Here is a 17,948-nt window from a genome sequence, read left to right on the forward strand (position 1 = left end):
AAAACAACTGAAATTTCTACTCCTGTTAAGACAAATAAGAAGAGGACTAAGGTTTAGTCATTGGATTTGGCAATGGGAGGCATCACTGCCCTTGGCAAGATCAGTTTCAGTGAAATACAGTCACAGGCTGCTTAACAATGGGGACACATTCTGAGAAACGCGTCGTTAGGTGATTTCATCCTTGTACGAACATCACAGAGTGCACTTACACAAACCTGGATGGCACAGCCTACTACACACCTAGGCTATATGGTACTGATCTTATGGGACCACCGTCCTATACGCGGTCCTTCATTGACCGAAATGTTGTTATGCAGCACGTGACTGAAATGAGGTGAAACTCTGCTGGAGGGGATTCAAAAGAATGGAAAGTGAAAATTGGAGCATGTGAGTAGAGACAACTCTTTTAAGGAGTTTTGCTATAAAAGGCAGGAGAGAGATGAAAGATTAAAGATACTATGGTATGTTTATACATTCCTGGAAATGATGCAGTGGAAAGGGAAATTTTGATGATGCAAGAGAGAGGGAAGGATCATTCAGGAGCAAAGCTCATGAGTAGGTGAACGAAAGGGGATGAGATCCGGTGCACAAGATAAACGGACTTAAGACAAGATGAGGATGACTCAGCTTTGTCATGGGAGAAAAAGCCTAGTGTATGGATTCAGACACAGGTCAGTGGATGGATTTAGTGGCTGGAGGATAAGGAAGTTCTCTTCTATCACGTCTATTTTTCTCAATGAAATAAGAACAGTGTCATCATTTGAAAGTGAAAGGGGAGGGTAATGGAGGTTTGAATCAAGAGAAGAGACAGGAAATAGTCCTTTCCAAGAATGGAAGAGCAGCACAAAGAAGACAAGAAGTAGATTTGCCCAGCAGTGCTAGGACCCACCTGAGGTTTGTGTTCAGAAATTTAAAATGCAACCAGTTGGCAAATCTGCACATTTTTATCTAGCCACATTCAACTGCTTGGATGTGGCCTCCAAGTAGATGGAGAGGGGCATCTAGCCAGCATTGTGGCTTTGCAGGGTGGATACAATACAAAGAGAGGGACAAGAGGGATGAGAGTGTGTGGCAGGGAGGGACTGCAAGGATTGGCCAGTCACTGGATGAAACAGGGAGTGAGGAGACGAAGAGCAGCGGATAGGTAGCAGGGTAGCATCTGTAGACGGGAGGCCCTGACGAGGTAAAGAACTGTTGGCATCGGCCAAGTAGTGGATGTGAGATGGACCAATAGGAGCTGGTGAGCCACCCAGAGAAGGCAATGCTTGCAACAGAGAGTTTGAAGGTGCTGCAGTTTTTGGTAATGACGAGGTCTAGGGTATGCTGGTGGGAGGTGTCTCTGGTAGGGTGGAGGACAAACTATTTTGGAAGCAAAGGAGGGCTGGAGTACAGGTGATTCATTTAGGGTGGCTAAAACCATGGAGAATGACCATAGTGAAATGGCGGAGACAGGGAGAGAGAAGACAGGGAGAGAGAATGCACTAGGTGGGGAGAGGGAGTGGCCCTGAGGGCTGTGCGGACTGCAGCCGGCACAGGTTCCCCTGGTTCGAGTTTCACAGGCACCGGCATTTTTAGAGAGGAGGGAAGAAGGCAACAAGGAGCTGGAATCCCTACGCTGCTCCAGGCCATGTGGCATGAGAGATATGAGGAAAAACAGCCCTCTCTTAGAGCTCTGCAGAGGAAGCAGAGACTCGGGGAAGTGGGGGCCATGGCGGAGGGAGCCACATTCCAGTTAGAGCAGGAAGGTGAGGAGAACATTCCATGCAGGGACTTCCCTCTTCCTCGGGATAAATTTTACACGAGTAACTGCTTTCTTGACACGCACTCAAGCCTCTTTTAATTTTCCTTCAGAGCACTATCATAGTTGAAAATCTTTACTTATTGCTGAGAAACTCTGATTAATATTCATGACTTCCAGCTAAGCTCCTGGAGCTCAGGGACCACACTGCCTGGAGCTGGTGGGTTCCTAGCACCCAGCAGAGCACCCAGAGCCTGGCTACTCCCTCAGTGTTTGCAGCAAGAAGGAAGAAGGGAAGAACAGACTGTTGGAGCAACTGCGAGGACTCTCTGTGTGAGTGGAGGAGAAGCCTGTTTATCCATCCTTCCATGCTCTTGGCCATCTGTCCTTCCTAAGGAGCAGAGCCTGTGTCCCTCCAGGCAAGGGGGCTGGAGCTATATTTAAGCTCCTGAGCCATGCTAAGGCTCAAGCAGCTGACAGCCGTGTCTTGCAGCTCCCACAAGCCAAAGCTATCCTTGCTGAACAGCTTTCAGCCCCTGTCAAAGTCACGGCTGCTCACTACCCCTCACCCATCCAATGCTTGGAGCTGATGAGCAGGGTGTCCACCAGCCTGGAGGTAGGGGCCTCCACCAGCTGCCAGTCCCTGGCTGGTGCAGCCCCACGGAATGCCCCAGGGGCCCCCAGAAAGGGTTCAGTAACTCCTCCATCTGAGCTCCTGCTGCCAAGAGGAGGCCAGCGGGATCTCGTATGTATCCTTTCCTCTCCAACTGGAGCTCCTGGGCCTGAGATCTTATACTTAGAGACTTTGATGGCAATTTTTTCCTTCTTCTTTCCAGTCACTAAAGTAGGTAAATCTCGGCTCTTCTCCATTCTTGACAGACAGGCAAAGAGAAGTGTAGAGAAGTTGTGTTAGTGGCGAAGATAATGCTCCTTGAAGAGAATGCTTTGAATCTTAAGCATGTTCTTTATGGGTCCATTCATTCAACATGATCGAGCACCTGGGCATTGCGGGGCTACAGCAATGAACATGAGACGCCATCATGTCCCTGCTCTGAGGCTCTCACAGCCTAGGGAGGAGGAGATGTACACACAGAACTGAACTCCAGAGAGAAGAGCATGAGACAAGTCAGTGTTCTACAAGCATTCAGACAGGAAAGTGTTCTTTCCATATGGTGACAATGAGGAAGCCTTGTGTTAGGGGGGCATCTGAGCTAGTCCTTGGAGAAATGATGTTGCCTGTGAGGACACGCGTAAAGCATTATCTGCCTCCACTGAAGAAGACAGATCGAGCCTTCACCAGCAGAATCAAAGACTCCCAGGTCTGATATTGACCTGGGTCAGCAGAACATTGTGGAAACGAGCACTGGTTTTGGAGTCAGACAGAACTGAGTTCAAATCCCAGCTCTGCCACTTCCTAGCTGTGTAACCTGGGACAAGTTACTGGACCTGCCTTAGCCTCAATTTTCTCATGTGTCAAAAGGGGATTATAATAATATTTAGCTCAGATGATTGGTGTTAAGGATCAATTGAGATAATCCATGCAAAGCATTTAACACAGTGCCTGGCACATAGTAATTGTTCAATAAAAGGTTAGCTAATTCTAGCGTGGATCAGACTAGCTGCCCAGACCGTGAGCAACCTGAGGTCCATGACCAGGCCTCCTTTCCTCTTGATCCTCCCAATCCTAACACAGAGCCTGGGCACAAGAGGCTCGGTAACGGTTTGCAAAATGAATAAATGAACAGAGGAGGCATCCTCTTTATCAATCTCTTAAATTGAACACGAAGGAAGATTTTTTGAGAGCGAGTATGGTTGAAGCTTAGAAGGGGCTTCTATAGAAGGCTGTGTTATTGCCAAAGGTCTTTTAAGAAGATAAATCATCATCTGTCCTTGAAGGTCTAAGGGTCCCGTCTGCTTGAGGTTTGTCTCTACAAGTGTTTGAGCATTGGCTGGAGTAGGAAAAATCCCAACATTTTATGGGAGGGGAGAGAATATTGAACCGATGGCTTCTGAGTTTACAGGACAACCTGTGGTTAAGACCACAGAAAAACACACTCACTCCCATCCCAACTTTGCTATTCCTGTATTAGCTGTGTAACCTTGGGCAAGCTCTGGCCATCTCTGAGCCATAGGTAAAATGGTGAGAATAAATCCTATTGCTTAGAGTTGTTGAGAGCGTTAAATGAGGCAATGGGTTTTAAGCGTCATGTAGGGAGCATTCACACCCGGGATTTCTCACTCGGGGCCTGTGCAGGGCAGAGACAGAGTCTGTTTCTGGCATCTTGTGGCCTTTCTGTCACAGCTTTGGCCATTTCGTCAGGAGCTTTCTCCTCGGGAGCCCACAAGGCAGCAGAGGGAGGAAATGTGCTTTATCACATGTCCCCAGAACACCCCCAAGTGAAGGTTGGGCTGCCTGTCCTGGAACCCTGAGGACAGTGGGATGCAGAGCTGGGCTCCGTGCCAAGGGAACAAGGAAGAACAATGGATCAGGGAGGCCACCGCGACACATCAAACTCACTGCTGCTTGGCCAGCCAGGGCCTGGAGAGAAGTCAGCGGGGTGAGGTGGGGGCTGGGCCACCCCCTGCGCCTCCCAGCATCGCCTCATCGCCCTCAGTTTCTGAGGACGGCTTTTTCTGCTGGGGGACAGTGCCATGAGGTCATAGAAATTGAGAGTAGGGAGGCACCTCGAGGTTATCTTGTCCTGGACATCCCTGCCTCCTATTGGTCAGGATTTAGGGTAGGAAACTTAGTATTTTAGGCAGAAAAAGGACAGAAATGTACTTCATAATGGGAATTAGGAGCTTATTTAGCCATTTGATGGTTGGAGGAGGGAGCTGGAGGCTGGACTTCCGGGAAGGATTCCCAGAGCAATGCTTCTGAAGTGGCCACCAGGTCATCCCCATGACCTCCCCCACAATCAGGAAGGCAGGGAACCAGGAGTCCCCAGGGACTCTGGGGTCAGGAAGCCAAGGCTGCAGCTGTGTCCCAGGGATCAGGACCCGGGTCCGCCATGGCTGCGGGAGCTGCCTCTCGACACACTCAAGGCTGGAGCCAGGTTCACACTATGGAAAACCCCTCCTCTTTACACTCTCCTGCCAGCAGAAAACAGCTGAAAGCAGCAGATATTCTCTGCCCCATTTTAACCTTCCTATTTCATAGCTAGAACTGTCGCTTTCGGGAGTCTAGGAGATGTAACTAACTCTTCCGTTTTCAGCCTCTCAGTACAGAAAGACACATCGAAAGGATGTGGGAATAGAAACTGACAGCAGGTCAACCCTGTCTTGCATCCCTGATCTCTGCTTGAATACCCCTGCTGACAGGTAGCTCACTACCCCAGAAGGCTTCTAGGGGCTGGAGAGATCTGAGTGCTTGCTTTCTTTTTTTTTTCTTTTTTGTTTCTCCGCTCCCGCCCCGCCTTTTTCAAAGATTGGCCCTGAGCTAACATCTGTTGCCAATCTTTTTTTTTCTTCTCCCCAAAGTGTCCCCAGTACATGGTTGTATATTCTAGTTGTAGGTGCTTCTAATTACGGCATGTGGGACGCCACCTCGGCATGGCTTGATGAGTGGTGCCATGTCCGCGCCCAGGATCTGAACAGGCGAAACCCGAAGCAGAATGTGTGAACTTAACCACTTGGCCACGGGTCCAGCCGCGTGAGTGCTTTCTTAGATTAAGATGAAAGCCGTGTGCTGTGGTATACCCCTGTTGTTGACCTTCTTCTGCTCACCTGGATGCACAGCACTGTCTGCTCCCTCATTCCCATGACAGCCCATCCAGGAGGGACAGAGTCTGGCGGTCCTGGTTTCCACTGAGTCCTGTCAAGCTCTTCTCCAAGACATAGTCTCCTGGTCCCTGACTACCTAACTCTCACCTTCAGACAAGTTCCCATCTGACAAGTTCCTTAATAAAGTGAGGAACAAGGAACCAAGTCCAGGAATGCTGTCCCCGCAAGGAGCTGCCGCTCTCACTCCTCAGAGGGTGACACAGGACAAAAAAATGTGATGCACCGTGTTTGCCAGAACAGGCAGAGACAGGCCCTCTCGCCGTCTGCTGGTGGGGAAGCAGTGAGCACGGTTCCTTGGACAGTAATTTGCCAGTGTCTATCAGAACTTTAAAAGCACATACCCTGGACCCACTAATCCTGCTTCTGAGAACGCACCTCACAGACAAGCTCTCACATAGGTATGAAATCATACGTGCACGATTACTCATTTCAGCTTGGTTTGGAGTGGCAAAAGACCAGAAATAACTAAAATACTCCCAATAGGGGCTGGTTAAGTAAACTTTGAGACAGCCAATGAAATACTACTCAGTTGTCAAAAAGAATGAAGAACGAACCACATCTATTATGCACCGATATGCACACTCTTGCTTGTTAAAAAATAAGAGTGGAAGTGAGTTTAATACCGTAAAAAGTGTCAGTGTGTGTGTGGTACATATATACCTATATGTGCATATCAAAGTCTATCTATCTATCTATATTGAGAGAGTGAGAGAGAGAAAGGGAGAGAGAGAGAGAAGCCACACAAGAAACTGTTGACAGTGGTTGTTTCTGGAATGGAGAATTGAGATTCCAGGGATCATGGGTGGGAAGGTTTATTTTTTACTCTATAAAGTTTTGCAGTATTTGTGTTTTTGCCATGTACATATAATACTTATTTTGATAAACTGTATTTTTTAAAAGATAACTAAGTCTATAGTCCAGGTCTGGCCTGAGTTCTGCAGAACCAAGTAAGGCTATCGACTCCCTATTTCTAGATATATTTTTTGTAAATACAGACTCATGGCACATTGGGGTTTGGTTGGGTTTGGTTTGGTTTTGGTCACACGCTTCATCCATCCACCAGCTCCCACATTCGCACAGTTCCTCTCTATACCAGGCACTCTGGTGTCCCAGCTGCTTCCCACTATGACTCCTACGGCGTTGAGAGATCCACCCACACCCTGAGCCTGTCTACCAGCTCTGCCCGAAGCAGTTGGTTCTGGGCCAAGGTCAGCAGTGACCGGCTTCTTTCAAGTCTCCCTTCTTTTCCCTCCTCAGGCTGCTGCAAACCCTGATCCACATAGGGAAAGGCAACACTGGCCCGGGGTCTTGGGCACCCCCACCACGAAGAACACAGGCGTCTTGAAAGAGAGTGGGCCAGTGGTCCTGATTGCTGGGGGAAAGTGGGTGGTGATGCCTTTGGTGTTCTGACACTAGCCTGAAAGCAAGCCTCACTCAGGTGACACCAGACACAGTTTGACGTCGTGTCCTTGTGACCATTTGTCCCTCAGGAGTCCCCTGCACTCCTGGGAGCTGGAAATTCTGCGTTCACCCAGCTCTGCCACCTGTGAGCCATGCCAGCTTGAGCAAGCCCTTTGGCCATTTTCCATGGCTGGCAGCTTTTTTAACAGCTTTATTGAGGTATAACTTACATTCCATGAGATGTACTCATTTCAAGTGTACAAGCTAATGAATTTTAATAAATTTACAAAGTTGTGCAACCATCACCGCAATCTAATTTTAGAACAAATTGCATTGTCCTAAAAAGAAATCTGCCCAAGTGCAGCCACTCCCTCCCCTGGCTCGGTTGAGTCTCAGATTTCTCACCTGTAAAAATGGGAACTGGTAGCCTATTTATTGGCAAGATTAAGTAACGTCTGTAAAGTTGTTTCATAAACGTTAGAGTACTTGACAATTAAATGGTTTCCGCTATTATTATTACCATAATTATTGGTTAGTGATTACTCTCCTCTCGTTAGTCTCCACAGGCCCTTAGGAATTCCAGAAACCTCATGAAATCGTAGGCCAAGCCTAATGATGAATATCTGCTCTTTTTCTGAAAGGATCAGTTTATTTCATGAGAAAGGAATCTGAGATTCAGAACAAGAAGAAAAGGTTATGAATTCTCTGGACAGTCTTGTGGAGCGGTAACCCTTGAACTTCTCCTTTGACTTGGAAGTCGGTATTGTCTTCCCTTAAATGCCTTCTTATCTCAGGAGGTCAGTTTTGCTCCTACAGTCCGGCCTCCGCCTTTCTTCCTCCAGGTTGCTGAAACCTCCACCCCACCCATTCTCTGAAGGTTGCTGCACCTCTGAGCTCTGTCATCACTCTCTGTGACGTCAGCGGTGACTGGGAGATCTCCATGCTCAGACCCATTTCCTGTCTAGCACAAAGGACTTTTATTTTATCTTCTCTGTTCTCCTCTCCCAGGCAACAGAGGCTTGAGGCTCTCCCTGCAGAGTGGCTGCGAGGGAGGGCAGAGGAGTCTGCCTTTGAATCCTGATGCCACCACTGGCCCAGATCCCTGAGCCTCAGTCACCCCATCTGTAAAATGGGGCTGCGAACAGAGTTGTTCTGTAGATTAAATGAGATGATAGCACTCAGGCAACATCCTCCATGGTCCCTCTAATTAATTACTCTTATCTTCGGAAATGTGCAGGAAGTTTTGCTCCCAGGAACTAACGCTTAGAACCTTAAGAAGTAAAAGAGAGCCTTGAGGCTTGCAAGCCCACTTTACACAAATAGAAAATGGGCCTAGAGAGGGGAGGGGACTTATTCCAGGTGGGACAGCAAACCAGAGGCAATGCCAGAATGGGAACCAGGCACTGGGCTCCCAGCACAGGGCTCCTTCCATTGCCTCACAAGCCGCATGGTGGAGTAAGGGGTTGGGGGGGACACTTACAAATTCTCTTTATTCATTTGTTTATTTTACAACAGTTACCATCATTTTGTTTGCAGTTATCATGAGCACAAATATATACAGCCATCTGGTGTACTAGTCTTTAGTATGCCGATGGAGCCCATGAATGGAGGGCTTAGAGCCCTTCTTTATCCTATTTCTCTTTTGCTGGTGGCCACCTACTGCTCCAGCCTTGGTCTACTCCCTGTAGTGTCTTATTGTCTGCCCATGTGAGATTAGTTATATACTTGCATCAATAATAATACAAACTGCAGAGTTCTTAGAGCCCCGGTCTACATTTCTTAAATATTCAGGTGCTTTGTTTTGTTTTGATAGACTTCAATTTTTTAGAGCAGTTTTAGGTTCACAGCAGTATCGAGCAGAAAGTACAGATTTCCCATATACTTCTGCCCCCACTCACTCACAGCCTGCCCCACTACCAGCATCTCATGCCCAAGTGGTACATTTGTTACAATCGATGAATCTACGTTAATACATCATTATCACTCAAAGTCTATAGTTTACATTAAGATTCACTCTTGATGTTGTACCTTCTATGGGTTTGAACAAATGTGTGAACGTATCCACCATTATCGTAACATACAAGATAATTTCGCTGCCTTAGAAATCCTCTGTGCTTCACCTTACCCTGCACCCCTGGCAACCACTGATCTTCTTACTATCTCTGTAGTTTTGCCTTTTCCACGATGTCATCTAGTTGGAATCATACAGTATGTAGCCTTTTCAGATTGGCTTCTCTCACTTAGTAATATGCATTTAAGGTTCCCTCATGTCTTTTTATGGCTTGATAGCTCATTTCTTTTTAGCACTGGATAGTATTCCATTGTCTGGACGTACCAGAGTTTGTCTACTCACTTACGGAAGGATAAATTGTCTGCTTCCAAGTTTTGGCAATTATAAATAAAGCTGCTATAAACATTCATGCACAGGTCTCTGTGTTGACATAAGTTTTGAACTCCTTTGAGTAAATACCAAGGAATGCCATTGCTGAATCATATGGTAAGAGTATGTTTGGTTTTGTAAGAAACCACCAAACTGTCTTCCAAATTGGCTGTACCCCTGTGCATTCTCACCAGCAGCGTACGAGCATTCCTCTTGCTCCACATCCACGTCAGCACTTGATGTTGTCAGTATTTTGGATTTTCGCCATTATAATAGGTGTATAGTGATATCTCCATGTTATTTTAACTTGCATTTCTCTGATAATGTATGGTGTGAAGCATCTTTTCATATGCTTATCTGCCTTCTTTGAGGAGGCATCTATTCAGGTCTTTTGCCCGTTTTTTGTTGCATTGTTAATTTTCTTATTGTTGGGTTTTAAGAAAAATAACAGTCCTTTTTCAGATATGTCTTTGGCAAATATCTTCTCCCAGTTTATGGCTTGTCTTCTCATTTCCTTGACAAATCCGTTTTTGTCCTGTGTTTTTCATTCTGACATACCTACACACCTTTCTCTCTTCCGCCCACATTCCCATCTCCAGCTGGGTCCCCTCAGCCTGTTGGTGACAGGCTTCACGGCCGTGCACTGCATGGGTGACCTAGCGAACTGTGCCCACCATTTCCACCATGGGTGAGAGCCCGCCAGCCATGTTGCAAACAAGACTTCCTCTGCTTTAGCTCTACCGCCATCTTTGCCCCTCCTCCCGCTACCTGTCTTTATATGCGTACCAGAACAAGGCCTCTGCATCATGCCCCATCGGCCAGGAGTTTGTTCAGTGCTTCTCTCTGCAGTTTCCATCACAAAAGGAGTGTCCTTTTTTCACTTTCCACACACAATTTTTAAAATAATATTGAATGTGTTTTTTAAAACTCTTCAAGGTTTTAAAAATAACCTGTTTATATATATCTTTATAAGTTATTATATGTAACATTTATAAACATATAGAAAAGGTCTGAGCTTAACCACACCACCCTGTTAAAAGTAGTTACTTTTGAGGAAAGAAGTGGGGAGAAGACTTAGATTGGGATGAGGCAGGGGGAGGGTATGAATAGAGATGTTCCTTTTTTACTTAGGTACTTCTGTACCATTTGACTTTTTTATAATAGGCATTCATCATTGCTATTTTTTTAATTAAATGGAAAGAAATCACACTCCTTCTCATTCCCCTGAAATTCTGATGTGCTCCTTAGAGTATGAACCCTGGCACTCCTGGTAAAAACCGTTGTCCAAGGGGGAGTGTACATGATAATCTTCATTACTGGCACAAAAAACAGCAATTTGTGTGGTCCAGGGAAGCAGCAGGTGTAATAGGAAAATCGTTACTGTGGGAGCCAGGAGACCTGAGATCAGGTCTTGACTCTGCCCCAGCTCACTGTGTGACTTTGGACAAGTGCCGTGCCCCCTCTGGGCTTGAGCGTCTCCTTGCATTCAGTGAATACATGGGACTCATCAATTCACTTGACTGATAGCTCCAGAAGGATGGGGCCCTGCCTGTCTTATTCACTGATATGTATCCTGGTGGCTTGCACAGCTCCAGATGCTCAGTAGCCACTCACTAAATATCTAAAATGAATTAGTGAATGGTTTTCAGGTCTCTCCAGAGAAACGAGTGGCACAGTGGGCATCGTTGGGCCTTGGCCCTTACCATTTCTGCCAGGGCCCCTACTGTACATCTTTCCATTCAGCCTTGTGCCTGTCTTGCTCTCTCCCCAGAATATACTCTGAACTCTACAAGGCCCTGTTTCCCGTGCTCTCTCCACAGGGTCAACAAGCCCTTTCTGGGCCATGGGGATGCAGTGATGCAGCACCGGAGGCCAGCACCTGCACTTGGCTCTGGGACCACACCCACTGGAGGAGGTACCTTGTCCTCTCCTTGCCTGGAATGGGGTGGGAAGGTGGGTCCCAGTGAGGTCCCGGGAAATACAACCCTAATTAATATCACTACTTTCGTATGTGCTAAAACTCTTGTTCTTTAAGTTGTTCCCCAGTCCGTGTGCATCAGCGTCACCTGGGAACTTGTTAGAAATTCAGATTCTTCAGCCCCACCCCCACCTACTGAATCCGAAACTCTAGGGAGGGAGTCTGTTTTAACAAGACATCCAGATGATTCCGTTGTATATGAAAGTTTGAGAACCACAGCCCTAAAGAAACGACTGCATGGTCAACTAGAGAGGCAGCTTCTTGAAGCAAATTAATGTACAGTATTTTCAAAAGTTTGCTTTATGCCACTTTGCTTTTACAAAAGACCTGCCTTTGTACCTGTCTTCAATACCCAAAAGAAATCCAAAGAGAATTTTTGGTTTTATGAAAAAAGGCAAAACGTGAAAACAGCATTCAGCGTTTGCTTTGCAGCCAGCTGTTCATTATGGAGGCAGCGCACCCCGCGCAGCAGGCGGGGCGCCACCAAAGGGTTCCCCCCGGAACTACACTCAGCATCTCAGCGTTAAGCCGCCATAGCTCTGAACCGTGTCTGCGGGCATCTGTGCTTTTTATCTCGATTTATTTTGTGCATCCGTGAGCAAGATGTGTCCTAAGGTAACGGTTTTTTCATTTTACACCATTTCAGTTTACAAAAGGTTTCATAGGAACACTACTTTCAGATAGCCGGCGGTCGGAAACCTGTACAAGAAATTGACATTTTCAGGAAGTTTGGAAGATGGCAGAGTAGGAAGAGCTGAAGTCACCTCCTCCCACGGGCACAACAATCTGTAACTACCTGCAGAACAATTTCCTCTGAAAAAGATCTGGAAACTGGATAAAAAGCACCCCCACAGCAAGGGACAACACCGATGGGGTGGAAGAGGCAGAAATACAGCCCTGCTGAGGGCAAAAACCACACCCAAGGTGCAATGCTTCACCGGCAGCGAGCCATCTCAAAGGTAGGGAGCTTTTCCCAGGGGAGCATGGGATCTGAGCAGGGGAGCTATGCCACAGTAGGCATCTGAGCTCTTAGATGCAGCACAGCCAAGATCCCATGATACCTGGCTTTGCTGGCTTTAAAAACCAACATGGAATATGCCCAGAAAAACTATAGAACTTCAGAGAAAGGAAAACCTCTTAAATGGCCCCCACGCAGATTCACCCGATCCAAAAACCAACATAAAAACCCTGGATAGAAAAGTGCATAGTCCATTGGTAAAAGAGACTCGCTTGCCAAGCGTGGAGCAGATCTCAGAGAGGCAGCAGGCAGGGACTGAGAAATTGGGGCAGCCGTTATTGTGACCTAGTACACAGATGCTGACACAGATGCTGGCAGCCACCATTGGATTCCTTCTGATAGCCTGTTAGTGCATGGGTTTGCCCCTCCTAGTAGAGCACCTAAGGCAATTGAGTGCAGCCAGGTCAAGCAACCTGCCCCAGGGACTGGCCTCACCAACCGGGAGGCCCGCAGCAAACTTGTGGGGCTGTGTAGGTGGGGTGTGTGGGACCTTGGTGGTAGGGCAGGAGGATCCAAGTTGGGGCATGCTTGTGGGTCCACAGTGGAGGGACATGTGGGCCTGTGGGCAGCGGGCCATGTGGGTCCACAGGAGACTTGTGCCACTGGCCATTGCAAACAGCCACACAGGGGATCTGCTCCATCTTCCAATGCCTGAAACAATTGTACGCTGCTGTGCCTGGGGTCAGCTCCACCCATCTGCACTCCTGAAGCAGCTGTGTACCACAAGACAGCATAGCCAGATCTGACCAGAGGCCTGCCCTGCCCGAAAGAGAGCCGATAACAGCCACACACCACAGGAAGCCACACTGGGGGCCTGCAGCAATTGTGAGCCCCTGAACCTAGCAAACAGTCACATTGGGAGCCTGATACGCTTAACAGAATAACAGCAGTAGTTATGTGCGATTAGACCTTGCAGCCAGCCATGCCAGGGCTTGCCCCACCCAATAAATTAACCATAGCAGCTGCAATCAGCTGAGCCTTACAACCAACCAGCCTGGGGCCCAACCTAGCCTACCATGTGCTCACAGCAATGGCAACCCCGCTACAACAGAAAAGCACACTCAGCTCACACAGGGCTCACTCCTGCAGCATTTGGCAGGAATGACAAGAGAGGAACACATTGCTGGGCCCCGTAAGACATCTCTTACATGAGGCTACATTTCTAAGATTGGGAGACATAGCTGATCTGCCTAATACATAGATATTAGCACAGAGAAGTAGGCAAGATGAAGAGACAAAGCAATATGTTCCAAATAAGGGAACAGAAAAAGAACTAAACAAAACAGAGATAAACAATCTACTTGATAAAGAATATAAACTAATACTCATAAGGATGCTCACTGACCTTGGGAGGAGAATAGATGAACAAAGTGAGAACTTCAACAAAGAATTGGAAAATATAAAAAGAACCAGACAGAACAGAAGAATACAATAATGGAAATGAAAAATTCACTAGAAGGAATCAACAACGGAGTAGATAATACAAAAGAACAGATCAGCAAGGAGGATGAAAGGTTAGAGAAAATCACCCAAGCTGAACAGAAAAAAGAATTAAAAAGATTTAACACAATCTAAGAGACCTCTGGGACAACATCAAGTGTACTAATATCCATATTATAGATGTCCCAGAAGAAGAAGAGGGAGACAAAGGGACAGAGAATCTATTTGAAGAAATAATAGCTGAAAACTTCCCTAACCTAGGGAAGAAAACAGACATCCAAGTACAGGAAGCACAGAGAGCACCAAACAAGATGAACCCAAAGAGGTCAACACCAAGATTTGTTATAATTAAAATGTCAAGAATTAACGATAAAGAGAGAATCCTAAAAGCTGCAGGAGAAAAGCAATAAATTACATACAAAGGAAACCCCATAAGGCTATTAGCTGACTTCTCAGCAGAAACCTTACAGGCTAGAAGGGAGTGGCATGATATATTTAAAGTGCTGAAAAGAAAAAAACCTACAGCCAAGAATACTGTACCTGACAAGGTTATCATTCAGAATGGAAGGAGAGATAAAGAGTTTTTCAGATAAGCAAAAACTAAAGGAGTTCATCACCACTAAGCCGGCCTTATAAGAATTGTTAAAGGGACTTATTTAAGTGGAAAAGAAAAGGACACCCATAGGAATAAGAAAATTATCAAAGAAAAAAAATCACTGATAAAGGCAAATATAAAAGTAGTAGATCAACCACCTATCAAATATGAAGGTCAAAAGACAAAAGTGCTGAAATTATCTATTTCCATCATGAGAGGTTAAAAGATACACAAAAATAAAAAAGATAAAATATGATATCAAAAACAAAACGTGGGGATGGGGTAGTAAATGTGTAGGGCTTTTAGTAAGAGGTCAGACTTAAAGAGATAATCAACTTAATTAGATTGCTATTTATGTAGGCTATTATAGATGAACCTCAAGGTCATCACAAACTGAGAGCATGTAATAAATACATAAAATAATAAATAAAGGGAAAGAAACCCAAATGTAACACTAAAGAAAGCCATCAAGTCCCAAGGGAACAAAGCAAGTGAAGAAAGGAACAAAGAACTACAAAAACATCCAGAAAAAAGTAACAAAATGTATAAGCACGTAAGTACATACTTATCAATAGCTACTTCAAATGTCAATGGACTAAATGCTTTAATCAAAATACATAGTGTTACTGAATGGATAAAAAAACAAGACCCCCTAATATGCTGCGTACAAGAGACACACTTCAGACCTAAAGACACTCACAAACAGAAAATGAAGGGATGGAAAAAGATACTTCTTGCAAATGGAAATGAAAAGAAAGCTGGAGTAGCAATACTTACATCAGACAAAATAGACTTTAAAATAAAAACTGTAACAAAAGACAAAGAAAGGCATTATGTAATGATAAAGGGAACAATCTGACAAGAGGACATAACACTTGTAAATATCTATGCACCTAACTTAGGAGCACCTAAATACATAAAGTAATTATTAACAGACATGAAAGGAGAAATTGACAGTAACACAATAATAGTAGGGGACTTTAACACTCCCCTTACATCAATGGATAGGTCACCCAAAGAGTAGATCAATAAGGAAACATTGGCCTTAAGTGACACAGTAGACCAGATAGACTTAGTAGATGTATACAGAACATTCTATCCAAAAACTGCAGAATACACACTCTTTTCAAATGTATATGGAACATTCTCCAGGATCTATCACATATTAGCCCACAACAAGTCTCAATAAATTTAAGAAGATTGAAATAACACCAAGCATCTTTTCTGACCACAATGGCATGAAACTAGAAATCAACAAGAAGAAAAATGGAAAAGCCACAGATATGTGGAGAATAAACAAAATGCTACTGAACAACTATTGAGTCAACAAAGAAATGAAAGGAGAAATCAGAAAATACCTGGAGACAAATTAGAATACAGTATACCAAAATTTGTGGGCTACAGCAAAAGTGGCACTAAGAGAGGAATTTGTAGCAATATAGGCCTACGTTAAGAAAGAATAAAAATCTCAAATAAACTGTCTAACAATACACCAAAAGGAACTAGAAAAATAAAGAAGAAATGAAGCCAAAAATCAGAAGAAGGAAAGAAGCAATAAAAATCAGAGTGTAAATAAATGAAATAGAGACTTAAAAAGCAATAGGAAAAAATCAATGAAACTAAGAGCTGGTTCTTTGAAAGGACAAACAAAGGTGACAAACCTTTAACTAGACTCACCAGGAAAAACAGAGAAAAGGCTTAAATAAATAAAATCAGAAATGGAAGAGGAGAAATTATAACAGACACCACAGAAATACAAAGGATTATATGAGAATACTAAGAAAAGCTATACACCAACAAATTGGATAATCTAGAAGAAATGGATAAATTCTTAGAATCATCCAATCTTCCAAAACTGAATCAAGAAGAAATCTCTATTTCTTCTGAATATATCTGAATCTGAATATACTGATCACTAGTAAGGAAATCAGAACAGTAGTCAAAAACATCCCAAAAAACAAAAGTCCAGGAACAGACAGCTTCCCTGGTGAATTCTACCAAACATTCAAAGAAGATTTAATATCTATCCTTCTCAAACTCTTCCAAAAAATTGAACAGGAGGGGACACTTCCTCACTCTTTTTCCAAGGCCAACATTACCCTGATACCAAAACCAGACAAGGACAACACAAAAAAGAAGATTATAGGCCAATATCACTGATGAACATAGATGGTAAAATCCTCAACAAAATACTAGCAAATTGACTGCAACAATACATTAAAAGGATCATACACCATGATCAAGTGGGATTTATTCCAGGGATGCAAAGATGGTTCCACATCCATAAATCAACCAACATGATATGCCCCATTAACAAAATGAAGAATAAAAATCACATAATCATCTAATAGATGCAAAGAAAGCATTAGACAAGATACAGCAACAATGTATGATAATAACTCTGATTAAAATGGGTATAGAGGGAAAGTACCTCAACATAATAAAGGTCATATATGAAACCCCAAAGCTAACATCAAACCCAATGGTGAAAAACTGAAAACTATCCATCTTAGAACATGAACGAGACAAAGATGCCCACTTTCACCATGCTTATTTAATGTAGTATTGGAAGTCCTAGCCAGAGCAATGAGGCAAGAAAAAAAATAAAAGGGATCCAAATTAGAAAGGAAGAAGTAAAATTGTCACTATTTTCAGATGACATGATTTTATATAGAGAAAACTCTAAAGAATCCATCAAAAAACACTATTAGAAATAATAAATGAATACAGTAAAGTTGCAGGGTACAAAATTAACTTAGAAAAATCAGTTGCATTTCCATACACTAACAACAATGTAGCAGAAAGAGAAATTAAGAATACAATCCAATTTACAATTGAAACAAAAATAACAAAATATCTAAAAATAAATTTAACCAAAGAGGTGAAAGACTTCTACACTGAAAACTATAAAACATTGTTGAAAGAAATCAAAGAGGACACAAAGAAATGGAAAGATATTCCGTGCTCTTGGATTGGAAGAATTAACATAGTTAAAATGTCCATGCTTCCTAAAGCAATCCGCAGATTCATTGCAATCCCAAACAAAGTTCCAATAACATTTTTCATGGAAATGAAACAAAGAATGTTAAAATATATATGAAACAACAAAAGACCCCAAATAGCCAAAGCAATCCTGAGAAAAAAGAACAAAGTTGGAGGTATCGTTCTCCCTGATTTCAAAATATATTACAAAGCTATAGTAATCAAAACAGCATGGTACTGGCACAAAAACAGACACAAAGATCAATGCAACAAAACTTAGAGCCCAGAAATAAACCCACACATTTATGGACAGCTAACTTTCGACAAAAGAGCCAAGAGCATAAAATGGAGAAAGGAAAGTCTCTTCAATAAATGCTGTTGGGAAAACTGGACAGCTACATGCAAAAGGATGAAAATAGACCATTATCTTATACCATACACAAAAATTAACTCAAAATAAATTAAAGACTTGAATCTAAGTCCTGAAACTGTAAAACTCCTAGAAGAAAACATAGGCAGTACACTCTTTGACATCAGTCTTAGGTATATCTTTTTGAATACCATGTCTCCCCAGGCAAGGGAAACAAAAAGAAAAATAAACAAGCAGGACTACACCTAACTAAACTTCTGCAC

The 17,948-nt window shown here is 43.9% G+C and overlaps 1 long non-coding RNA gene across 1 annotated transcript in view; it reads left to right on the forward strand.

Annotated features, from left to right (window-relative positions):
* The window catches only part of LOC111771888 (uncharacterized), a 46,945-nt gene that overhangs the window by 19,391 nt on the left and 9,606 nt on the right, over window positions 1-17,948 (forward strand). Inside the window, exon 4 of the long non-coding RNA XR_011425486.1 lies at window positions 11,123-11,217. This is a non-coding gene — a long non-coding RNA (uncharacterized lncRNA). The remainder of the gene's footprint in view (window positions 1-11,122; window positions 11,218-17,948) is intronic.

Source organism: Equus caballus, chromosome 14 (assembly GCF_041296265.1).
Source record: "Equus caballus isolate H_3958 breed thoroughbred chromosome 14, TB-T2T, whole genome shotgun sequence".
NCBI lineage: Eukaryota > Metazoa > Chordata > Mammalia > Perissodactyla > Equidae > Equus > Equus caballus.